The sequence below is a fragment of the Bombina bombina genome, chromosome 1 (assembly GCF_027579735.1).
Source record: "Bombina bombina isolate aBomBom1 chromosome 1, aBomBom1.pri, whole genome shotgun sequence".
NCBI classification, from domain to species: domain Eukaryota; kingdom Metazoa; phylum Chordata; class Amphibia; order Anura; family Bombinatoridae; genus Bombina; species Bombina bombina.
In genome coordinates this window covers 1,505,599,163-1,505,617,362 of record NC_069499.1, presented here as the reverse complement: position 1 = coordinate 1,505,617,362, position 18,200 = coordinate 1,505,599,163, and positions in this window count along the sequence as shown.

Sequence of the window (18,200 nt, the reverse complement as noted above, 5' to 3'; positions counted from 1 at the left end):
CCAAGATGGCGTCCCTCGAATTCCGATTGGCTGATAGGATTCTATCAGCCAATCGGAATTAAGGTAGGAAAAATCTGATTGGCTGATTGAATCAGCCAATCAGATTCAAGTTCAATCGGATTGGCTGATCCAATCAGCCAATCAGATTGAGCTCGCATTCTATTGGCTGATCGGAACAGCCAATAGAATGCGAGCTCAATCTGATTCGCTGATCGGATCAGCCAATCGGATTGAACTTGAATCTGATTGGCTGATTCCATCAGCCAATCAGAAGTTTCCTACCTTAATTCCGATTGGCTGATAGAATCCTATCAGCCAATCGGAATTCGTGGGACGTCATCTTGGATGACGTACCTTAAAGGAACCTTCATTCGTCGTCTAGTCGTCGGAAGAAGAGGATGGATCCACGCCGGAGGTCTTCAAGATGGAGCCAGTCGTCATCGGATGGAAGAACATAGAAGATGCGGCTTGGATGAAGATGTTTGCCGGTCCGGATCGACTCTTCTGCCCGGATAGGATGAAGACTTCTGCCCGAAGATGGAATTCTTTAGCCGTCGCTTGGATCCAGACTTCAGCCGGAGGATGGACGTCACTCTTCAGCCCCCGCTTGGGCTTGGATGAAGACTTCGGAGGCTCTTCTGGACCGATCGTGACCCGGTGTGGTGAAGACAAAGTAGGGAGATCTTCAGGGGCTTAGTGTTAGGTTTATTTAAGGGGGGTTTGGGTTAGATTAGGGGTATGTGGGTGGTGGGTTGTAATGTTGGGGGGGGTATTGTATGGTTTTTTTTTACAGGCAAAAGAGCTGAATTCTTTGGGGCATGCCCCGCAAAGGGCCCTTTTAAGGGCTGGTAAGGTAAAAGAGCTTTTCTATTTTAATTTTAGAATAGGGTAGGGCATTTTTTTATTTTGGGGGGCTTTGTTATTTTATTAGGGGGCTTAGAGTAGGTGTAATTAGTTTAAAATTGTTGTAATATTTTTCTAATGTTTGTAAATATTTTTTTATTTTTTGTAACTTAGTTCTTTTTTATTTTTTGTACTTTAGTTAGTTTATTTAATTGTATTTATTTGTAGGTATTGTATTTAATTAATTTATTGATAGTGTAGTGTTAGGTTTAATTGTAGATAATTGTAGGTATTTTATTTAATTAATTTAATGATAGTGTAGTGTTAGGTTTAATTGTAACTTAGGTTAGGATTTATTTTACAGGTAATTTTGTAATTATTTTAACTAGGTAGCTATTAAATAATAAATAACTATTTAATAGCTATTGTACCTGGTTAAAATAAATACAAAGTTGCCTGTAAAATAAATATTAATCCTAAAATAGCTACAATATAATTATAATTTATATTGTAGCTATATTAGGGTTTATTTTACAGGTAAGTATTTAGCTTTTAATAGGAATAATTTATTTAATAAGAGTTAATTTATTTCGTTAGATTTAAATTATATTTAACTTAGGGGGTGTTAGTGTTAGGGTTAGACTTAGCTTTAGGGGTTAATACATTTATTATAGTAGCGGTGAGGTCCAGTCGGCAGATTAGGGGTTAATACTTTAAGTTAGGTGTCTGTGATGTTAGGGAGGGTAGATTAGGGGTTAATACTATTTCTTATAGGGTTATTGAGGCGGGAGTGAGGCGGATTAGGGGTTAATACATTTATTATAGTGGCGGTGAGGTCCGGTCGGCAGATTAGGGGTTAATAATTGTAGGTAGGTGGAGGCAACGTTGTGGGGGGCAGATTAGGGGTTAATAAATATAATATAGGGGTCGGCGGTGTTAGGGGCAGCAAATTAGGGGTACATAGGGATAACGTAGCTGGCGGCGGTGTGCGGTCGGCAGATTAGGGGTTAAAAATTTTTAATAGAGTGGCAGCGATGTGGGGGGCCTCGGTTTAGGGGTACATAGGTAGTTTATGGGTGTTAGTGTACGTTAGAGCACAGTAGTTAAGAGCTTTATAAACCGGCGTTAGCCCAAAAAGCTCTTCACTCCTGACTTTTTTCTGCGGCTGGAGTTTTGTCGTTAGATTTCTAACGCTCACTTCAGCCACGACTCTAAATACCGGCGTTAGAAAGATCCCATTGAAAAGATAGGATACGCAAATGGCGTAGGGGGATCTGCGGTATTGAAAAGTCGCGGCTGGAAATTGAGCGTTAGACCCTTTCCTGACTGACTCTAAATACCAGCGGTAGCCCAAAACCAGCGTTAGGAGCCTCTAACGCTGGTTTTGACGGCTAACGCCAAACTCTAAATCTAGACGTAACACTTTTGGGTGCTCACTTGTGAACTAACACTTTTATACTCTACAAGGCATAAAAACATAAGTAAAGCATACATAATACTAGAATAATGAAAAATACATATGTAATCATGTCAGTCAGAGATAAAGGTTTGTTATATAATACCCCTTGCACAATACAAAATATCTTTCTTGTTAACAAATAACAATTTTAATAACAATACCTCCACCACATTTTCAGCCTCATTGATGCGTTTAATTTTCACATCTGCAGACACGCTGAGCTGCAAGACAAGGCAAAGGAACTGTAGGCACTACATAACTGTATCCTGGCAGTCTGAATACCCAGTCCCTGTTTGACCCTCAGTATTCAGCTGGACACAATTTGTAAGGAAATAAAATACAGTCTCAATAGGTACAGTACGTCTTTCAAATCTAAAAGACAAAAAAAAAGGACCTAAATTACATAGGAAACATTTTAAACAGCCACTTTAACTTTTAATTATATACTTCAACAAATCAATCAGAGAACAATAATATTGTAACTTACTTTAAATGGCTCTCATTTTAGAATATTCATTAATTATGAAGAGCCATTTATGTCAATATAAGGAACTGAATAAAACTTAAGAAGAATGCATTTTTTAGACACGTGCACAATGCCTATCTAGGTGTATTCTTCAACAAAGAATACAAAAAGAACAAAGTAAATTAGATAATATAAGTAAATTGGAAACTTTTTAATAATGATATCCATTTTAGGGCCAGATTACGAGTAGCGCACAAACAGTTACGTGCAAGCGATATCGGGTTTATCACGGCTGTTTGTGTGCGTCAGATGTACCACTCGTAATACAAGTTGAAAGTAAACGTGATTGCTTAAGTGCAATTGAAGTTAACGCGCATTGGGATAGTGTGACCTTTGAGCTCCGGTTAAATGTTTTGCTAAACAAAAAAGTGTCACAATACACATAAAAAATACATTACAAAGTACACTTACACTCATAATAACACTAATAAAAATGATTTAAACAAAATTTGCACAAAAAAACATAATTTATGCTTACCTGATAAATTCCTTTCTCCTGTAGTGTAGTCAGTCCACGGGTCATCATTACTTCTGGGATATTAACTCCTCCCCAACAGGAAGTGCAAGAGGATCACCCAAGCAGAGCTGCTATATAGCTCCTCCCCTCTACGTCACACCCAGTCATTCGACCAAGAACCAAACGAGAAAGGAGAAACTATAGGGTGCAGTGGTGACTGGAGTATAATTTAAAAATTTAGACCTGCCATAAAAAACAGGGCGGGCCGTGGACTGACTACACTACAGGAGAAAGGAATTTATCAGGTAAGCATAAATTATGTTTTCTTCTGTTAAGTGTAGTCAGTCCACGGGTCATCATTACTTCTGGGATACCAATACCAAAGCTAAAGTACACGGATGACGGGAGGGACAGGCAGGATCTTTATACGGAAGGGACCACTGCCTGAAGAACCTTTCTCCCAAAAACAGCCTCCGAAGAAGCAAAAGTGTCAAATTTGTAAATCTGTTCAACAGAGGCCTCGTTCTTAAAGGCCCAAGTGGAAGCCACAGCTCTAGTGGAATGAGCTGTAATTCTTTCAGGAGGCTGCTGTCCAGCAGTCTCATAGGCTAAACGTATTATGCTACGAAGCCAAAAAGAGAGAGAGGTAGCAGAAGCTTTTTGACCTCTCCTCTGTCCAGAATAAACGACAAACAGCGAAGAAGTTTGGCGAAAATCTTTAGTTGCCTGTAAATAAAATTTCAGGGCACGGACTACATCTAGATTGTGCAGAAGTCGTTCCTTCTTTGAAGAAGGATTCGGACACAATGATGGCACAACAATCTCTTGATTGATATTCTTGTTAGTGACAACCTTAGGTAAGAACCCAGGTTTAGTACGCAGAACTACCTTATCTGAATGAAAAATCAGATACGGAGAATCACAATGTAAGGCTGATAACTCAGAGACCGAGCCGAGGAAATAGCCATTAAAAACAGAACTTTCCAAGATAACAGCTTGATATCAATGGAATGAAGGGGTTCAAACGGAACACCCTGTAAAACGTTAAGAACTAAATTTAAGCTCCATGGTGGAGCAACAGTTTTAAACACAGGCTTAATCCTGGCCAAAGCCTGGCAAAAAGCCTGAACGTCTGGAACTTCTGACAGACGCTTGTGTAAAAGAATGGACGGAGCTGAGATCTGTCCCTTTAAGGAACTAGCGGATAAAACCTTTTCTAAACCTTCTTGTAGAAAAGACAATATCCTAGGAATCCTAACTTTACTCCATGAGTAACTCTTGGATTCGCACCAATGTAAGTATTTACGCCATATTTTATGGTAAATCTTTCTGGTAACAGGCTTCCTAGCCTGTATTAAGGTATCAATAACTGACTCCGAAAAACCACGCTTTGATAAAATCAAGCGTTCAATTTCCAAGCAGTCAGCTTCAGAGAAATTAGATTTTGATGTTTGAAAGGACCCTGAATTAGAAGGTCCTGTCTCAGAGGCAGAGACCAAGGTGGACAGGATGACATGTCCACTAGATCTGCATACCAGGTCCTGCGTGGCCACGCAGGCGCTATCAGAATCACCGATGCTCTCTCCTGTTTGATCCTGGCAATCAATCGAGGAAGCATCGGGAAGGGTGGAAACACATAGGCCATCCCGAAGGTCCAAGGTGCTGTCAAAGCATCTACCAGGACTGCTCCCGGGTCCCTGGACCTGGACCCGTAACAAGGAAGCTTGGCGTTCTGGCGAGACGCCATGAGATCTATCTCTGGTTTGCCCCGAAGTCGAAGTATTTGGGCAAAGATCTCCGGATGAAGTTCCCACTCCCCCGGATGAAAAGTCTGACGACTTAGGAAATCCGCCTCCCAGTTTTCCACTCCAGGAATGTGGATCGCTGACAGGTGGCAAGAGTGAGACTCTGCCCAGCGAATTATCTTTGATACTTCCATCATCGCTAGGGAGCTTCTTGTCCCTCCTTGATGGTTGATGTAAGCTACAGTCGTGATGTTGTCCGACTGAAACCTGATGAACCCCCGAGTTGTTAACTGAGGCCAAGCCAGAAGGGCATTGAGAACTGCTCTCAATTCCAGAATGTTTATTGGAAGGAGACTCTCCTCCTGAGTCCATGATCCCTGAGCCTTCAGGGAATTCCAGACAGCGCCCCAACCTAGTAGGCTGGCGTCTGTTGTTACAATTGTCCAATCTGGTCTGCTGAATGGCATCCCCCTGGACAGATGTGGCCGAGAAAGCCACCATAGAAGAGAATTTCTGGTCTCTTGATCCAGATTCAGAGTAGGGGACAAATCTGAGTAATCCCCATTCCACTGACTTAGCATGCACAATTGTAGCGGTCTGAGATGTAGGCGTGCAAAGGGTACTATGTCCATTGCCGCTACCATTAAGCCGATTACCTCCATGCATTGAGCCACTGACGGGTGTTGAATGGAATGAAGGACACGGCAAGCATTTTGAAGCTTTGTTAACCTGTCTTCTGTCAGGTAAATCTTCATTTCTACAGAATCTATAAGAGTCCCCAAGAAGGGAACCCTTGTGAGTGGTAAGAGAGAACTCTTCTCTACGTTCACCTTCCACCCATGCGACCTTAGAAATGCCAGTACTAACTCTGTATGAGACCTGGCAGTTTGAAAGCTTGACGCTTGTATCAGAATGTCGTCTAGGTACGGAGCCACCTTAGCACTGCCAGAAGAGAGCCCAGAACCTTTGTGAAGATTCTTGGAGCCGTAGCCAACCCGAATGGAAGAGCTACAAACTGGTAATGCCTGTCTAGGAAGGCAAACCTTAGATACCGGTAATGATCTTTGTGAATCGGTATATGAAGGTAGGCCTCCTTTAAATCCACTGTGGTCATGTACTGACCCTTTTGGATCATGGGTAAGATTGTCCGAATAGTTTCCATTTTGAACGATGGAACTCTTAGGAATTTGTTTAGGATCTTTAAATCCAAGATTGGTCTGAAGGTTCCTTCTTTCTTGGGAACCACAAACAGATTTGAGTAAAAACCTTGTCCGTGTTCCGACCGCGGAACCGGATGGATCACTCCCATTAGTAAAAGATCTTGTACACAGCGTAGAAACGCCTCTTTCTTTATCTGGTTTGTTGACAACCTTGAAAGATGAAATCTCCCTTTTGGGGGAGAGGCTTTGAAGTCCAGGAGATATCCCTGAGATATGATCTCTAACGCCCAGGGATCCTGGACATCTCTTGCCCAAGCCTGGGCGAAGAGAGAGAGTCTGCCCCCCACTAGATCCGTTCCCGGATCGGGGGCCCTCACTTCATGCTGTCTTAGGGGCAGCAGCAGGTTTTCTGGCCTGCTTGCCCTTGTTCCAGGACTGGTTAGGTTTCCAGCCTTGTCTGTATCGAGCAACAGCTCCTTCCTGTTTTGGTGCAGAGGAAGTTGATGCTGCTCCTGCCTTGAAGTTACGAAAGGCACGAAAATTAGACTGTCTAGCCCTAGGTTTGGCTCTGTCTTGAGGCAGGGCATGGCCTTTACCTCCTGTAATGTCAGCGATAATTTCCTTCAAACCGGGCCCGAATAAGGTCTGCCCTTTGAAAGGTATGTTAAGTAATTTAGATTTAGAAGTAACATCAGCTGACCAGGATTTTTTTTTTTTTTTAAACTTTTATTTTTTCAAACCAGCAAAAAAAAATCGTACAGACAATGTCCGTGTCTATGACCAAAAACATGGGTCCAGACGTCGGTAATAAAACAAATACATTGACCCAGCCTTTATGTTTATAACTGACACAAAACTGGTGTTACATCATGTTCTGACAATCCTAATACTGGAATTTCTATTTCTATTAACTTAAAAGAAAGAAAAAAAAAAAAAAAAAAAAAAAAAAAAAACCCACAGAGAGAAGAAAAAAAAAAAAAAACACACACCCCCCCTCCCCCCTGTTCATCCGGGTTGACTTTATCTTTGCTCTGCCCAATATGGCGGGAGAAAACCTGTGACTATGGCTATATCAAAAAACTCAGATTTGCGTAAGGGGTGAATAATCTGTAATTGCGTTGTAAGTGGGCGAGATTTTATAAGTTTTAGCCATTTATTAAAAAAACTTCTAAATTGTTTTTCACTACTTGGATCTAATTGATATTGTTCTATCGTAGTTTGTTCATACATTTTTTGTACAAACTCTACAATATTCGGTGCTTTAGCTGACTTCCAATGTAGCAGAATTATATTCCTAGCCACCAGGATGGCCGTATTAATAAAATCTCTGTCTTTCTTTCCTTCTTGAGAGGTTGAATTAAATAGGAAAAAGATTGTTTTTGCGAGCAAAACCACTTTTTGATGCGTAAATTTGTTTACCCAAAAGTTAACTCTGTTCCAAAATCTGGCAATCTTTGGGCAGGACCAAAAACAGTGTAGAATATCTGCCTTCGGGAATTTGCAATGGAAACAATTACCTGAACACTTTTTATCCCATTTGGCTAGAATTACCGGCGAGATATAGGAAAAATTTAGTATTTTGCTATGGGACTCTTTCCATGTTATATTATTACTGCCTGTTAATAGAATACTTGTTTTAATATCATCTATTTCTGTATCTCGCAGCACTCTCTGCCATTTGGAGAGAATTGACTCCAGGTGTTGTTGACCGTATTTTAACATGATCATCTTATACCAGCTGGATATTGAATAATATCCACTCTTAAACATTCCAATACCAGATTCGATTATTCCTAAGTCTCGTACGATGTGTGGGTATTGAGTCCCATGCAGAATATAATGTCTGATTTGGAGGTACGCGTAGAAGTGATGTTTTGGGAGATCAAATTCCCTTCTGATACTTTCAAAGGTTTTCACAACGCCCGTGCTTGGTTCTAGTAGCTGGGCAACATACTTCAGGCCCCGCAGACGCCAGCCCTGAAATATACCGGGAGAAAGTCCCGGTACAAATCCAGGGTTACCTGTTATGGGGAGATATTTGGAAAAGGTATAACTTAACCCAAGTTCCCCACAAAATTTTTGCCAAGCTATAATTATATTGTAAGTCACCCTCAAATTACTGATACTGGATGGTAGACTGCTCAACGGCATGTGAAGAATTGCTTTTAACGAAAAAGGTTTAATCATTCCCTCCTCTAAGTCAAAGAGGGTGAAATGATTGGCTTCGGTTATCCAGTCTACTGCAATCTTAACCAAGGTAGCCCAATTGGTTACTTTGATATTTGGGAGTCCAAACCCTCCTGAATCCTTGTTTTGTTGCAAAAATCGTATAGATAGACGTGGTCTCCCTTTTCCCCATAGCAGACCTGTGCATAGTTTATTAAAGAGTTGTACGTCTGAGTTTTTCATTATTATTGGTAGATTTTGCATTATATACAAGAGACGTGGAAACATGAATGTTTTTAATAAAGTAATTTTAGCAGACAAAGAAATTGGAAGTGACTTCCACTTATCTACCATGGACGTGGCTTCCCCAAAAAATTTTGTATAGTTAAGTGCATACCATTTTTTGGGGTTGCCAGACAAATAAATCCCTAAATACTTAATATGATCTACTATCTGAAAGGGAAAATCCCTTAAACTGTCTTTCCTCTTATAAATCCATAAAAGTTCTGATTTGTTTTGATTAACCTTGTAACCAGAAAACAGGCTGAACTCCTTTATTATCCCCAAGAAAGTGGGTATACTATCTTTAGTTTTCGATAGAAATAATAGGAGATCATCCGCATATAACGATAGAGTGAGTTTGGTGTCCCCCAAAGAGATGCCTTCCAATTCTTGTTTCAAACGGGTCGCGAGAGGTTCAATTGAAAGATTGAAGAGAAGTGGCGACAGAGGACACCCCTGTCTAGTTCCTCTCGCTAATGTTATTTTTGAAGAAAGACCCCCATTAATTAGTAGATAGGAGCAAGGGTTATTATATAATAGTTTTATAAAATTTAAAAAGCCCCCTGTTAAGCCAAAATGCTTTAAGGTAGTAAATAGGTGGTTCCATTCTATTGAATCGAAGGCTTTCTCCGCATCAAGCGTCAATAGCGCCAAATCTACTTTGGGAGCCTTACCACCATCTTGCACTCTATTCCAAAAATGGTCTATTGTTAACAATGCTTTGCGTATGTTTTTAGTTACGCTTCTACCTGTCATAAAACCCGTCTGGTCTATATGAATTAGATTATTCATACACTTTTTCAGTCTGTCTGCCACTATATGAGTGAGAAGTTTGTAATCGTTATTCAATAACGAAATAGGGCGATAGGAGCCTGGGAGCTCTAAATCTTTGTCTTTTTTGGGAATAAGGGTCACGACCGATGTGGTAAAGTATAGTGAATCCATTCTGTTATTAGTATAGTATTTATTAAATAGTTTTACTAATGTTTCCTGAATATTGTCTATCAGTATTTTGTAGAATTCGGTTGGTAATTGATCTGGCCCGGGGGCTTTATTCATTTTTAATTTCTCTATAGCCGTCACCACTTCTTCTATCAAAATTGGCTGGTTCAGTTCTTGTAATTACTCCAGAGATACTTTGGGTAAAGTAATTTTGCTCCAAAATGCCTCCTTAGCCCTATCTTCTGTTTTTTGAGCTGAATAAAGCTCTTGGTAATATTCATATAGAGCCTCCCTGATCTCAAGTGGCGTTGTATGCCTTTTATTATTCTTGGTTATACATGGGATATTGTCTCTCCCTTTCCCTGCTTTAATGATTTTAGCCAGAAGTTTAGCCGACCTCCCGTGATGACTCTTAAAAAAGGCTTTTGCTTTGAGATCTTCCCTTTGTCCCTTCTGTTTAAGGAAGGTATCCCTCTCAGCTTTAGCTTTCTTATAATTATCCCACGCATTGGCAGAGTGGTTAGAAATGTATGTTTTATATGCATTCCTTACTTGGTTGGTCAATTGGAGGTTTCTAGCAGAGGTTTTTTTCTTCCATTTAATCATGTATGCTCTGATCTTTCCGCGAAGAACCGCCTTCGCTGCTTCCCAAAATATTTTTATTTTGTCTATGTATCCCCTATTAAACCCTGCATACTCTATCCATGCTTGCTTTAAAAAATTCCTAAACTCATTATCCTGTATAAGATATTTGGGGAAGGAAAAAAAGTTTTGCTCGGCTAGTTTCTTGACCCCTTCCACTTCTAGGCTAATTATAGCGTGGTCTGAAATTACTATATATTGAATGGTGGGTTTTAGATCTAGCTTAACCATGCTATCTGATATCAAAAAAAGATCGATACGGGAAAAACTCTTATATACTTTAGATTCGCAAGAGAATGCTTTTACATCTGGGTTATTTATTCTCCAGATGTCGTGAAGGTTTAGTTTATTCATAAAATTCCTAAAAACTTTTCTCTCCCTGTTTCTCTCCTGCATGTTTGTGCCTGATTTACTTCTGTCTAGATAAGGGCATATAGTCATATTGAAGTCTCCTGCTATAATTAGATTTTGATTTATATATGGAAAGAGTTTAATATATAAGCCGTCCCAGAATTTGGTATCTATGACGTTCGGGGCGTATATGTTACACAGTACATATATTACTCCCCTGTGTTCTATCTTAACAATGAGAAATCTACCGTTTAAATCAAGTTCCTGCGACAGGATCGTATATGTCAATTTTTTAGAAAAAAGGAGGGCCACTCCTCTTTTGCGCGCTGAAACGGGAGTAGCAATTACTTTTCCAACCCATTTACATTGCAATTTAGGGATCTCTTTAATCTTGAGATGTGTTTCTTGTAAAAAAACCACATCAGGATGATGTTGTTTAAGTTGTTTTAAAATAATACTTCTTTTGGGTGGGGAGGTTATTCCCCCCACATTCCAAGAAAGAAAATTCAACATTTATTTGAAGCAACGAACTTTAACATAGTGTCGGTGAACAGGAAGGAAAGGGAGGGAAAAAAAAACCAAAACAAAAAAAAAAAAAAAACACAACAGCGCCCCTAAAAAAGAAAAACATCAAAAACCCCATTATGGACATATATGTCTAATATCTGGGACCTTTTCTTGACCTACCACTCAATCTAAGTTAGTGATTTTATGAAGTCTTTAGCTTCGTGAGGATTATTTAAAGTGTAGCTTTCGCCCTTTGCGTTTACAACTATTTTTGCAGGATACAACATTCTTGCCTGAATGCCTTTCTTAAAGAGCATCGAACAATATGGGGCCATCTCTCTCCTTTTAAGTGATGTTTCTACCGAAAAGTCTTGAAACAACATGATTTTATCTTGACCATAAATCAAAGCATTGGATTTCCTGAAATGACTCATCAGTGTAATCTTGTCTTGAAAACATAAATATTTAACCAGAACTGGCCTGGGTTTAGTAGTACCATCTGTGTTAGAACGTGCCACCCCCAACCTATGGGCTCTTTCAACTATGAATGGCTTCTCAGCATTTTGGATGCCCAGCAGTTGGGGTAATACCACTGCCGCAAAATTAACTAAATCTTGTTGTTCAATCGTTTCAGAGAGACCTATGATTCTAACATTATTTCTGCGGGAGCGGTCTTCTAAATCCTCCAACCGTGAATGTAACGCTTTAATTAGCTCCCCTTGTTTTTGAATAATTGTATCTTGTACCCCAGCTTGGTCTTCCAGATCAGAGACCCTAGATTCTACTTCAGCAAAGCGTGTTGAAAATTGTCTTACTTCTCCAGCCAGATCTGAAATTTCAGCTTTAAGTATATTGAATTGAGGCATAATCAGGTCTGCGATCTGGTTGATCAAGATTTGTTTATCTGCATTTAAAGAAACTGGAGATTGGATCTCTAGACTATTCTCCATCTCGCTGCTCTTAGCTTTTTTTTCCCTTTGCTTTGCCGGCATAGCTGGCGATCTATTTTTACCCTGAGTGACAAACCTTTCCATAAAATGCAATCAAGAAATACAGTGTAGTGAAAAAAAAAAAAAAAAAAAAAGAGCACCCCGCCAACTCCTCTATAAAACAGTGAAACAACAATCATGTGAAGAAAAAAAAAAAAAAACCAATGGACCAAGTGTTAAATGTATATGTATGTAAACCTATACACAGACCTGTATATATCTATATCTCTACATACAAATAAACACATACAGTGATAAAAGTGTCTCTCTTAACTTGTGAAATTCCTAGTATATTGTGTGTGTGCTGCTGTCAACAGCGCAGCACTTCTGAAATAGGTATATCTTGTGTCTAAATATCTATCAGTGCTTTAAATTACACATTGATTCTGTGTCGTTCTTCCAGTTACAAACTCCTTATTCCTAGTGTAAACAGTCAAAGTGTAGTGCCACCACAACCCTAAATTATTATCGACAGCTATCTATTATTGTTGCAGCTCTAAAAAAAGGGCAATAAGGGAGGGAGAAAAAAAAGAGAAGAAAAGAGAAAAGGGAGAAAGAGAAGGGGAGAGAACACAATATGCAGCAGAAAACCAGGCTTCTATATCAAAAAAAAATCCAATCAAATTCAGTCCAAAGTTCCCAGACCGTAGTAAAGAAGCCACTCGAACCAGTCTAGTTTATAGAAATAGTCTATTTAGTTTAGGGGGTCTCCCTGTATCGTCCCAACTTAACTTGACATCCTTCTCCTGGGCTTTATCTTCTCCACTTTAACTTCCTTAGGCTCAGTTGCTATCTGCCTAATATAAAACCTTATATTCTATTCTCGGAGAGTATTTAGTCACAGTTGTTTTACCAGGGCTTAATACAGCGCTTGTGTCCCCACTTCGCCAGATCGGCAGTTCACAGAAAGCATTTTCTTGTTGAATATCTAAGGGGGGTGCATGCCTCTTCCATCAGAAACTTGCCAGCTTCCTCAGACTAACGGCTCCAGGGTAGTGCTTTAAGTCTGCCCAGGTTTAACCTCTCTCTTTACAGACGCCCGACCATGCAGAGACAGCGCCCACCCTTGTTAGTTATACACTTTCAAACCAGCAAAAAAGAAACAATTCTACTCAGGTGAGGCTGCTAATTTCACCGTTTCAGTGGGACTACAATAGAGGGAAACACGCTTTTAATACAAACTCACCCCGGTTCCAATCTCCGGCTTTCAGACAAAGCAGTAGCAGTTCTCTGCCGGGGCAAGCGTCGCTTCAAACTGTTCAGCGCAGTAAGCTTTTGTCCCCTATGTGTCCCACCTCCACTTTTCGCGGAGGCGGCTCCAAGCGTTCACTCACCCGCTCTGCTGGGACTGTTCACGTCGTCTCGCCGGCTGTAGGTAATGCTCTGCTTCACATGCACCCCTCCCGGACTTAGCACCAGAGAAAGCCTGAGACCTCGATCTTTACTATGTTCCGCTCTGGAACCACCATACTGCTCGTGCAGGTTTCTTTCTAGTCAGATATCGGCATCTCTCTGACCATCTTGCTGGCTCCGCCTGCTCTTGGGCTGCCCTCCTTTACCGTCCAGAGTGTCAGCAGTCTCCCCAAAGTGGAGGTCAGTTTATGCACAGGGGTTTTCCAGGCCTTAGCGACTTGGCCCACTTCAACGGCTAATGAGCCTCCGACTCGCCACTGTGTCTCTTAGCTCAAGTGTGTGGTTACTCGGCACAAGAGTCTTGGCGTGGAGGGATAAGATGGCTTGTATTCACCCGCTACGGTCGGGTGCTCTGTTCACAGGTGCTCTGTTCACAGGTGCTTGCACAGGTGTTTACAAGGCCCCTCCTCAAACGGAAGTCCAGCTGACCAGGATTTTAGCCACAGCGCTCTGCGTGCCTGAATGGCGAATCCGGAATTCTTAGCCGTAAGTTTAGTTAAGTGTACTACGGCATCAGAAATAAATGAATTAGCTAGCTTAAGGGTTTTAAGCTTGTGTGTAATCTCATCTAATTGAGCTGATTCAAGGGTCTCTTCCAGAGACTCAAACCAAAATGCTGCTGCAGCCGTGACAGGCGCAATGCATGCAAGGGGTTGCAATATAAAACCTTGTTGAACAAACATTTTCTTAAGGTAACCCTCTAATTTTTTATCCATTGGATCTGAAAAGGCGCAGCTATCCTCCACCGGGATAGTGGTACGCTTAGCTAAAGTAGAAACTGCTCCCTCCACCTTAGGGACCGTTTGCCATAAGTCCCGTGTGGTGGCGTCTATTGGAAACATCTTTCTGAATATAGGAGGGGGTGAGAAAGGCACACCGGGTCTATCCCACTCCTTAGCAACAATTTCAGTAAGTCTCTTAGGTATTGGAAAAACGTCAGTACTCGACGGTACCGCAAAATATTTATCCAACCTACACATTTTCTCTGGTATTGCAACTGTGTTACAATCATTCAGAGCCGCTAAGACCTCCCCTAGTAATACACGGAGGTTTTCCAGCTTAAACTTAAAATTTGAAATGTCTGAATCCAGTTTATTTGGATCAGATCCGTCACCCGCAGAATGAAGCTCTCCGTCCTCATGTTCTGCAAATTGTGACGCAGTATCTGACATGGCCCTAATATTATCAGCGCACTCTGTTCTCACCCCAGAGTGATCTCGATTACCTCTAAGTTCTGGTAATTTAGACAAAACTTCAGTCATAACATTAGCCATGTCCTGTAGTGTGATTTGTAATGGCCGCCCTGAAGTACTCGGCGTTACAATATCACGCACCTCCCGAGCGGGAGATGCAGGTACTGACACGTGAGGCAAGTTAGTCGGCATAACTTCCCCCTCGTTATTTGGTGAATGATGTTCAATTTGTACAGAATGACTCTTATTCAAAGTAGCATCAATGCAATTAGTACATAAATTTCTATTGGGCTCCACCTTGGCTTTTGCACATATAGCACAGAGATATTACTCTGAGTCAGACATGTTTAACAAACTAGCAATTAAACTAGCAAGCTTGGAAATACTTTTCACTCAAATTACAAGTGATATGAAAAACGCACTGTGCCTTTAAGAAGCACAGAAAAAAATTATGACAGTTTAATAATAAGGAACCGGAAAAATTATAACAATCAGATTTTTCCCAGTAAAGGCATAAATTTAGCAAAGGATTGCCCCCATTAGCAATGGATAACTAACCCTTAATAGCAGAAAAAAATGTACAAAATATAAACGTTTTTTATCACAGTCAAAGCACAATCTCACAGGTCTGCTGTGAGTGATTACCTCCCTCAAAATAATTTTTGAAGACCCTTGAGCTCTGTAGAGACGATCCGGATCATGCAGGAAGAGAAAAAGACTTTTGACTGAATTTTTGATGCGTAGCAAAAGCGCCAAAAATAGGCCCCTCCCCCTCACCCACAGCAGTGAGGGAAGTTCAGTAAACTGTCTCAAATTAAAATAAACGACAGCCAAGTGGAAAAATAGTGCCCAAAAACAATTTTTCACCCAGTACCTCAGATATTTAAACAATTTAGCATGCCAGCAAAAAACGTTTAAAATCAAATATCATGAAATGTCATAAAACAGCCTGTTGCTAGACGTTCCCACTGCAAGTAAGGCTAAAGATTATATGCATATAGTATTACCCAGAGAAGTGCCATTCCCCAGAATACTGAAGTTTACACATATATACATAAACAGCCTGATACCAGTTGCTACTACTGCATTTAAGGCTGAACTTACATTATATCGGTATTGGCAGTATTTTCTCAGTCAATTCCATTCCTCAGAAAATAATATACTGCAACATACCTCTTTGCAGGTGAACCTGCCCGCTGTCCCCTGATCTGAAGTTTACCTCACTCCTCAGAATGGCCGAGAACAGCAAAATGAATCTTAGCTACGCCGGCTAAAATCATCCAAAAACTCAGGTAGATTCTTCTTCAAATTCTACCTGAGAAGGAACAACACACTCCGGTGCTGTTTTAAAATAACAAACTTTTGATTGAAGATATAAAAACTAAGTATAATCACCACAGTCCTCTCACACATCCTATCTATTAGTTGGGTGCAAGAGAATGACTGGGTGTGACGTAGAGGGGAGGAGCTATATAGCAGCTCTGCTTGGGTGATCCTCTTGCACTTCCTGTTGGGGAGGAGTTAATATCCCAGAAGTAATGATGACCCGTGGACTGACTACACTTAACAGGAGAAAGTTATAAGGGCTCAAAGATATCAGGTCTCAGGTGTTAGAAAGAAACGGCAGACAAAGGGATTTAACATAGAGATACATACATATACATGTCAAAAGATGTATATATATATATATATGTGTGTGTGTGTTTGTGTGTTTATGTGTGTACAGATGTATTTATATGTGTATATATGTATTTACAGACATATATACACATATAAACACATAAATATATATGTAAACATATATAGACAGTTATATGAGTGCATGCAAGCCCTTTGCAGTCAAGTAAAGGAGAACACATAAAATCATATTTATGAAATTTTCATATTTAATAAAGTGATAGTCTGTGTATTTACTGTATATATTTCACATTCCAATGTTCTTCACATAGCAGAATATGTTCTATGTATTTTTAAAAAGATATTCCTATATATATCTGTATATATCTATACCTATATATAATCATATAGTTATATAGGTATATATATACTGTATATTGTACCAAAATACCATTATAAATACCGTATATAAAAATATATATTTATGAATCAATACAAAATTGGAATGTGAAATATAAATATTTTATGTTGAGTTAGCAAACTTGTGAATATGCGATCAGGAGTTTTTTCCCCACTTTTTTTGATTCATTGACTACTGTGGGGGAATACGTTAACACAGTCGCGAAATTCTAACTTTGGCTTTTTGCGCGCATCTCATTAGCTTGTGAGAAAAAACATTTTTCTTTCAATTTGTAATACGAGCGCTAACCGACACACGCTAACAGCTTACTTCTAGCGGAGTTAGCGAGCGGGAGCGTTAATTACCGCTTCAATTGTAATCTGGCCCTTAATGGGACAACAAACACATTTTATATAAAATGTTTAGTTATGCATATGTATAATATATTTCCTTTATTTATTTTGCCCCTTTTCATGTAATTTAGCTCTGAAAATGTTGTAATTCTCAGAACTTGACATGCACCATGCTAACTTGTCAAGGCAAACCCTGATACATATCTGCCCCTAATTGCATTTATCAGATAACACCTGCAAATAAATGCATTTTAAACTAACTTTATAACTGTGGCTTGCCTTGTTGTCTCCAGATTGGCTCCTCCAAATAAGGTAAATGGTGGATGGACTTTGGCTATTGAAATATAATTGTAGGAAAAAGGATGTTAATTTGTTATAAAAACCTTAAGAGTTGGCTGATATGTTGTTCTTTAGCAACACAACAGATATGTCTTGTAATAGCAAGGTAAGTTTTTTTTTTAGGAAAAAGGCGTTATTTAAAGGGACAGTCTACTACAGAATTGTTATTGTTTAAATAGATAGCTAATCCCTTAATTACCAATTCCCCAGTTTTGCATAAACAGCAGTTATATTAATACACTTTTTACCTCTGTGATTATCTTGTATCTAAGCCTATGTAGACTGCCCCCTTATTTCAGTTCTTTTGACAGACTTGCATTTTAGCCAATCAGTGCTGACTCCCAGGTAACTCCAAGGTGAGTGTGCACATTGTTATCTATATGTTGCACATTAACTAGTGATGTCTAGCTGTAATAAACTATCAAAATGCACTGAGATATGGGGCAGCCTATAAGGGTTTAGAAATCACACATTTACCTCTTTTATGGATTTTATACCTTTTGCCTTGATTTCATTGTTATTGCTAGGATTCTCAATACAAATCAGTTGTGTTATAATGTCAGCAAACAAATCTTTTTTTTTATTATTGGGTACATCATTTCCTCAAATTATGTAATGTTGTGTCTCCCAATCATTTTTCTAACATTGTGTGACAGTCCTTAACTGGAATATAGATTATATTAGAACAGGGATTATTTTAGGAAATTTGGGGTTATTAGCAGGCAATTGATTTAGAGAAAAAAAAATAAAAAAATATATACTGTATATATACAGAATATATATATATATATATATAATAGGGAAGGCTTAGATGAT